Source organism: Hemicordylus capensis, chromosome 1, assembly GCF_027244095.1.
Source record: "Hemicordylus capensis ecotype Gifberg chromosome 1, rHemCap1.1.pri, whole genome shotgun sequence".
NCBI lineage: Eukaryota > Metazoa > Chordata > Lepidosauria > Squamata > Cordylidae > Hemicordylus > Hemicordylus capensis.
Window position 1 is genome coordinate 178,704,393 of NC_069657.1, and position 8,655 is coordinate 178,713,047.

At 48.1% G+C, this 8,655-nt stretch overlaps 1 long non-coding RNA gene across 1 annotated transcript; it reads right to left on the minus strand.

Moving 5' to 3' along the window:
• Nucleotides 1-291: 291 nt before the first annotated feature.
• On the minus strand, nt 292-8,409 carry LOC128346905 (uncharacterized). The gene is made up of 3 exons (XR_008317282.1): nt 8,307-8,409; nt 1,080-1,213; nt 292-418 (listed from the first exon to the last, which is right to left on the minus strand). It is a non-coding gene; the product is annotated as an uncharacterized LOC128346905 (long non-coding RNA).
• Nucleotides 8,410-8,655: the final 246 nt, after the last annotated feature.

Sequence of the window (8,655 nt, forward strand, 5' to 3'; positions counted from 1 at the left end):
TTTGCTCCCCGCCCCCAAGATAGACACTGCAAGCAGTTTTGGAGCTGCTGCTGGGCTTCACCCCTTTACTTCTGGCCTCCACACTTCTACTACTAAGCTCCGCCCTGGTGCCAGATTTCCATGCCCTCATTTTTCAAGGGTAGACAATATTTTGGCATCATAAGGCTCTACCTCAGAAATAGCTACATATGCATCCAGACTGGCAACCTGACCTTGAAACGACCCAAATCTGTTGCCAGTGAGGGAGACACAAATCAAAGAATGAGGAGGGGTCTTGTTACTGCCTTACCTTAAACAAATAGACCTTATATGAGCACTAGCCATTGGTTTTGTTGTTTCGTCAGTTGCACTCCCTTGATCTAGCCATGGAGGTAAAGAGTTTGGAACTATGGAGGTTAAGAGTCTCCCATGGTCCACACTAGAAATAATGGAGAGTAGGAGAAAAACGGTAGCTTTAAGAATCCTATCTGTTAATCATTAAGGAGAAAAGAGTTATACAGTTATAAGGGAATACTGTGAGGAATGTGGAAGGAATACCAGTCATATGGCACAGCAGAATTAGCAGAAATGTTTTAAATTGTAACCACTGTCCTGTAGAGGTTGCTGTAGATTCTTTCAATCTCGTTGTTCTGTACAGGACAATGACAATAAAGATTTATCGTATCGTATCGTGGATGTTAAATTGTAACCACTGGACTATATCCTCTTTTGGGCACTTGAAAATTTACTACAGTACTATAGGCAGTAAAATGTGTTAATACAGTGGGAGAGTTCCATATGCCCGCATTTGAGCACCAGAGATCTAGGAATCTCTGTAGTCACACCTGAATTTAACTCAGAACTTAATACTAGGAGGTGTCCTGAACTCACTGGCACCTTGAGGTGCAGAACTTTGTTGAGGCTTAGGGCTGCATTGGACAAGGCCTGCAGTACCAGGCATTTGGAGGCAGCAGGGAGAGTATGATCTCTATCGTGCAGGCTGCAGCCTTTACAGAGACCCTGGATTCGACCACCTATGGCTACTGTTTTACTTATTTAAAACATTATATCTACTTTTCTATGAATTTGAAGCTGCTTACCATTAAAAGTTGTCCACTGGCAGTATTTTTTGTAGAACTGTTATTGCGTTCTACATACAAAAGCAAGATGTGGGAAATTCACCGGTATTTCTCATCACACACTGCTATTGCTTCTTGACCAGTTCTTTCATTTCCTGTTCGTGAGACATCAAAATGTAGCCTAGGCAGTTTCAAGAGCATGCCCCTCCCTTCATTAAAATTTCAGCGTATCATTGATATAAATTATCATGGTGATTCCTTTAAATCTTTACACAAATCTAATCTGTATGCAAATTTATCTGAATGTTTAAAGAGGAAACATTGTTTTAATAATTCCATGAACATGCAATATGCTGGTTAGCTTTGAAAGATTGATTGGCTTTCTTGCTATGAAGAACCATGAGTGCGGCTTGGTTAGCAGTTATCCTGGGATAACAATCCTTGAATTCCCTTGATTTCAACATCTGTTCTGCTGACATAGTAAATGAATGAATGAGAGTTTGATGTTAAACAGTCTGACTGTTGAAAGAGAGTCAAAAACTTGTGGTATGATGAAAGAACTGTTGAATCTCAAGAAAGGTCCCTTCATTTCTGGATAATCATGTACATAATAATTGTGTCACTGGCACTCTTGGGTAGAGTTGGATGGAGCTGCACAGAGAAAGGACCTCCTGTCCTCTGGCAGTATCTGTGTGGTGGGGAATGGTTATGGGCAAGGTCTGTTTCAAGTGAAGGCTTTGCAGGCCAGAGGAGATAATGGCCTAGGCATTTTAGGCAGGTCTCACAGAAGCAGATGATTCCCAGGTACAGCAAGATTCTGTGATAAGTGGAAACTAGGCCTTCCAATTTGCCTGGGGCTATAAGTCTTGGCAGGCATTTTGGTTTTGAGTGTTTGGCATGTCATCTTCAGTTCACTACAAGGCACTTGTTGGATAATGAGCCAGATGCCTGTTCCATTTTTGGTTCCACAGGTTTCAAGAGCTAGCAGTGCACTGTGAGCAGAAAAGGAGGCCTGGGCTGAATTGAATTTTGGCAGCTTGAAGAGAACAGTGCAGTCTTGCTGTCATTGGCATTGGCTAATTGAGCCACATATTCCAGGAACCCTTACGCATTTTGAGATTATCAAGGGCAGCAAGGGGGGCTAATTTGGCCTGGCCAGAGGCTGTTGAAACCATGGGAGAAGTTACGTTATTGTGCTGTTCCTTAAAAGAAAAGAAATTGGCACAATCATGGACACTTGCTACTTTATCTTTTCATCCATTCAGAGGCTAACAGTCACCCAGATCCATGTGCAGACTTCAGAATTTGTAAGGTGTTTACAATTTGCCTAGTTTACTGCTGGCAGTCAGGGATTCTAGATTGCCTGCATCTGCTGAAGTCTTTGTTTTCCTGACTGGAGTCTTATCTGTAGTTTAGACTGCTTTAGGGCAGCCTTTCTGTTTGCTTTATTTGGTGTTTGGAGAGTTAGTGAGTTGGGGTGGACAATGCACACTACAGATGTGGTATTGGAGACTGCTGTTGGTCCAGTTTTAATGGTCAAAAACTGATCAAAGAGTTTAGGGACAAGAATTGTTGTACATAGCAAGAGCTGGTCATTTATGCTCAGTCTCTGCCTTGCAGGAAGGAATACATCACAATCCAATCAGGAGGGGGTGGCGCTTTATCTGTGACCAGTCAAGCTTATATTTGATCCAATTAAGGAGGATGCTGGTGGCTGTTGGTTGAATTTGGATCAACAGGGGCTGAGATTTCAGCTGCTCTAGCAGGAATGGGAGCTAGGGGGATTCAGATGCTGGGGTGGTATGCACTTTGTGTCCTATGTCGAGTTATCAGGCCTTAGGATTTAAGACACGTAGAGGTGGCTGAATACATTTTTCACAGGAGCAGTAGAACTGGTGAACATGGATTCACCAGTACTGATGGATTCCTTATTTAGATGTGGTCATAATCTAGTCTACTGGACCCATAGGTGAGCAGTAGATAGTGGGTGGCAGGAGTCCATCTTGGTTTGTTCCATGCTGCTGATATCTTCACTAAGGCCGCATTCAGACATAACAGCTAACTGCAGTTAAACCTGGCCAGTTATGGCTCAAAAGCTAACTCTGGTTTGCCTTGCCAAACTCCAATTGGAACCTTTGGTTATCTCTAAGATTCACCACCGACAACTGTAGTTTTGCCACCAATGTGTTATGTTTGACTCCTAGCACAGCTATAACTGTGGTTTCGCACCAAATTCCAAACCCCTGAGCAGGGACTTGGCTGCTTCATGCTTTTGGCGCTTCTTGCTGGAAGCCTCTTGGAAAATCAGCCACTCCCATCCTGTCAGCTGTGCGGCTATGAGGTTGCCAGGTAACAGGGAGGCCATCATGCCCCATCCAGACTGGCCATCCTGTCAAGCCATGCAGTTGCTCGAGGGCAGCCCCAATTCCCACTCTGTCCCTTGCTTTCCCCACTTGGCAAGCAGGGGGGAAAGGGAACAGGATGGGCATTAAGGGCTTTGCTCCCTGAGAAGGGAGTAGCAGTCATGTATGCTCACAAGCACAAACATTCGAAGGGCATCCCATCATGGTGCCAGGAGGGGAGCAAACACTGGGGGGAGAGGGATCCCTGGGGTTGGGTATAAGAGCCGACTTCTTGCACATATAGGTTGGGGAAGGGGTAACCAGTCCCTTCCTTGGGTGGGGAGATTTGACCCTTAAGTCTTGCTCATGAGAAGGGCCACCTGTGATGTTCCATCTCAGACATCATCACACTGGAGACCTAGGCCATCACCCCACAGAATGCTCTCTCACAAGAATGACAGACTAAGGGAAGCAAGGGAGGATGGTTTGTGTAGGAAAGCTGTGGAGACAGGCACTTGGGTGAGTGCTATCCTGGTGACTGCCACCAAGCCTCTGTTAAACCCTGTGCTATGCCAGCCCACATGCCCATGTGCCACTTGCTCCTGAGGGCAAGCCCACTGTCCCTAGAAACTGGAGCTCTCTTATCTTGTGAACCCATGAGTTAGAGAATCCATGAGCCTAGAATCCATACAGCACCATGTCGGACCTAGCCCGGGAGCTTTGAAATGGTTTAAAGATCCATGCCCAAGCCCTGTGCACACATCTCCCATGCAAGTGGGTATGCCCTGGCAAATAGCCCCCTCATGGCAGGGATAGCTAGCTTGCACAGGGCATCCCATCACCTGCCAGAGAGCAAATGGGTTTTTGCGGGGGGGGCACTCCTGTCTGCTTTTGAGGGGCTGCCACAAGAAGGAATAGAAGAGCAGCAAAGTTCTACTTCTTCACATATATGTTGGAGAAGGGGGGCAGCCCCTTACCCTTTTGGGGAGTTTGTGACCCCAGGCTTACTCATGAGCAGGTATGGATTGGCAATGCACCTCCATCGAAGCCTGCAGCAAAATACCACGGCTCAAGAGAGTGCCAGGCTGTGGGGACACCCCTAGACAACTCATGAGAAGGACCATCAGAGGGGAGGGGAAAGAATTGACCAGACAAATCTGATATGAATACAGATGGCAAAACATCTCTTTCTCCCATGGACAGCCTTCTCACAAGAGTGTCAGGCCACTGGGGCTCTGAATAGAGCAAGGTTGCTTTTTGGATGGCAGCCATCGGGAGTGGTGCCCCAGAGACAGCTTTCGATGTCTTGGATACTGTGGCCAAGCTGCTGCAAAAACTTCCCCCCTGCCAGCCCACCAGCCCAGGTGGAGATGTGCACCCCTGCCTTTGCCCCCATGGGAGACACAGCCATCCTGGGGAAACTGGAAACCGGGGCTCTCTAGTCCCGGGAATCCCTGTGCCTGGAGATCTGTATATAGAGCCATGCTGGACTGGACCTGGGAATTTTGAGTGGGTTTCAGGGTTTGTGCCACAGCCCCTTGACCACACCATCCATGCAAATGTTTTGAGTGGGGGTGCTATTGGCAGGCTTTGGGGTGAAAGTGTCCATGCCGCAGCTCAGTGTAGGTGCTATTGGCAGCATTTGAAAGGCAGCCCTCCAGAAGGGATTCCCGAGCAGCCAATTTCTATTCTTTTTACAGAGAGTTTGGGGAAGTGGTGGCCAGCCCCTTCCACTTCTTTAGGTTCATGCCTCACCCCAGGCTTACTCATGATCAAGGCCAGCCACCAGGGTCAGTCTTGGGTAAACTGAAATCCTTCTTCAAGGATCCAGCCACCCAACCCAGAGCTCACTGGCCAGGCATGAGAGGGAAAGGCTATGGGGACAACCATAGACAACTCATGAGAATGACCATTGCAGGGGCAGAGGAGGAAATGCCCGGAGAAGGCTTAACAGATTCAAGAGAGCTATATATCTCCTTTCCCCAGCTACACCTCCCTTACAAGTGTCAGCCCATAGCGGCTTTGAATAGAGCCAGGTTGCTGTGTGCAGGTGTGCTACGTGGAGAGCTACCCCAGGGACTGCTTTCCTTGCCTTGGGGACCATGGGCAAGCTGCTGTGAAGCCATGCCTCCTGCCAGCCAGCCCGCATGCCCATGTGTACATATGCACCCCTGCCAGCACCCCAGAATGACCACCCCACTGTCCCATGGTGGCCAGGGAATGGAAGCTCTTCTCTCCTAGGAATACCTGGGGTGGGATATCTACATATGGCATGAGGTCAGACCAGGACATGGAAATTTTGACACAGGTTTAAGCACCCATCCCAATGTCAACCCCTTTCTCCCCTCCATGCACACGCCCGGGCAAAGACAAAGGGAGCATCAAGATGCCTTTGGGTACATGCAAGTCTGCACAGGGGAAGAGGGTTGGGAGGTTCAAGGGGGATCTGTTCTTTTTTTAAAAAAACTGAGAAAGGGTGGGGAAGTGGGGTCTAGCCACTTCCCTGACGGTGTGTGTGTGTGTGTGTGTGTGTGTGTGTGTGTGTGTGTGTGTGTACAACTTGGCTTACTCATGAACAGGGCCAGCGGGATAAGAATTGCTCCAATTTTTGGAGCAATACTTCTTCTGTGACAATGACAGGAACCAAATCTCACGTGGACTACACCAGCTCACGAGTGTGTCAGGTCATGGGTGCTCTAAACAGAGATGTGTTGTGTTGCTGTGTGTTGGGAAGCGATAGACATGGGTATCCCAGAAATTGCTTTCCTGATCCTGGGGACAGCGGCCAAAGTGCCATGTAAACAAGGCACCTGCCTGGCCATCTGCACCTGTGCACAGGTGCACACTCACCTGCAGTCCTGCAGTCGACTCCACTGCCCTGGGGCTGGGGGAGAAGAGGAAAGTGCCCTCTCCCACGATTCTCCCCTCCTGCTTATCTGTATATGGTGCACAGACCTAGCAGACCCAGGATTTTTAAATTTGTGCAAATGCACGGCCCCTTTGGTGTACTCCATAGCTGCGTATGTAGCCAGGCTATGGTACATGGAGTGTCAGGATCTCCTCTGGGGAGCATGCAAGGATTCAGAGGGATTCAGGGAGAGGGAGGTAGTAGAGAATCATTTCTATCTTTTAACAAAGAGACTTGGGAGCTTCACATTAAGTGGGCTGCCAGGCGGAGGGCAGGCAGGCAGGTGGAGTGCTCTGAAAATGCACAATTGGGCTCGGCACACCCCTTCTAGATTGTGGCCAGTTGTGGTTGAGCTACTGATGCTTTGCCCACAGTCTGGCCGTGGAGCTGTCTGGGATTGGCCTCAGTGACTGAGCAGCAGGGAGGAGCTACCTTCTCCAGCAACTGGAGTTTGGTTGGCCACAGTTTGGTGAACATCTGCTGCACAAATTGGAGTTAAGAATTGAAACAATTAACTGTGGTTAGCCATTACATCTGAATGCAGCCTCAGTCTTTCTCCACTGACTACAGCACCAAAATGAGTGGAGGTTCCTTAGACTGGGGCGGCTTCCAAAAGCCAGGGCATCAGGTTGTCCTGCTGCATGCTCTGCTTAACCTACCACCAGATATCAGCAGCACAAGCCAAACTAAAATAGACTCCTCTATCACCACCCACTTCCCAGGTGTGGGCCCATTAGATTAGGCTATGACCACATACCCTCACTTGTAGTAGGCACATGCTTATGTACTGAAAATGTCCCACAATTCCCCTACCTCTGTGAAAAAAGACTTGGAGTTTATTAGCAAGGAGGTCAGGGATCTTGGGAATATTAAGGAACTTTTAAAATGTAGTTAAAGTGCACTAGTGTAGATATTGACTAGGCAACTGCGACAGAGAATGAGGAACCCTACTGCTGTTGATAAATCATGAAAGAAGGCCAATCAGGAGATAGAGGGGATCATGAGTTGGATCAGTGAACGTTGATTTGTCACCCTGCAGTCTCTTGAGCTCTTCCGGAAGAATGGAGTTCATGTCATGGAAGTAGGCCATAGTTAAACTTCTGAGAGGCACCCAGTTGTGTATAGAGAGGTTGCTGAGGGAGTGAAAAGAATCAAGCTGAGCTGAGCTTATGTCAGGTTTGACTAGTGTGATGGTGGAGGTGTACTATTAGAAATGGGAGATAGGCAGTGGAACACCTAGGTCCAAAATAACCCCCCACCCTTGAGGACCCCCTTTAAGTTTTTATTTTTTTAAAAAAAATAGCTGCCACCACTGCTCCTGCCTCCAGAGGGCCTCCAAATGTTTGGGGTGGGCCTCCCCACAGAGGGTTGGTCATGTCTACAGCGAGGGTGGGAGGCAAGGAGAAAGTCCCCCCGTTACGTTAAAAAAAACACGTTGCTGTCACAGTAGTGGCAGTACTTGCAGGGAGGGTGGGGGGCAAAGAAGGGAGAGTTCCCCTTTACGTAACATTTTTCTTTGACCCAGAGAGGGTGAGATGGGGCATGGCGGTGGTGGCAGCAGCTGCAGGGAGGAAGGAGGTGAGGAAGTGAGAGCTCCCCCTTTTACCAGGATGGGGGCAGTGAGCTCCTTCCAGCTTCCCTCCCAAGTGACTGCATGAGCCTCTCTGCTGTGCAGCCTGTATTTCCGGCCTTCCTTCACATGGACTTTCTCCTTGCCCCCTGCCCTTGCTGCAGCCATATCCTATCCCGCTGCCAGCAGCAGAGGGGCTCTGAGGAGCCCCCCAAACATTTGGAGGCCCCCTGGAGGCAGGAGGCCATGGACCAAATCTCGAAGGTCCATGGCTAAAAGTGTGTCTGGATATAGGGGGATAGACAAATTTCAGCCAGAGAGAGTTATTTGTTGGGCAAAGACTTTTAAGCCTGGGCAGTTCCTACAGCTGTAGCGGTCAGGAAGAGTGAAGAAGCACCCAGGAGAACTGGGCAGTTGTTTTGGCTTACCTGACACAAAACTGTCAAGACTCAGATTCCTTACTAATTGGATCAGGTTTGATGAGCCAGGGGTGGCAGGAGAGACATGGCAGCTGCATGTGTATCACTACCTAGAGATACACATATAAGGTGGTATATAAATATGATGAATAAAATAAAAATAAATCGCAAGATCAGTTCCTCTTGGCAAAGAAAAGCAGCGTGAAATCTCCCTTCCCCACTAGTCCTGTTATGTTTTCCAGTTGTTATTTACTGAAAGAAGTTGTGGACTACTTATATTTTATACTTATCCTGGTGTTCATCTGTTTATTTAGCTTCGCAAATACAGTAACTTTTGAATGATTGAAAGGCAATCAGC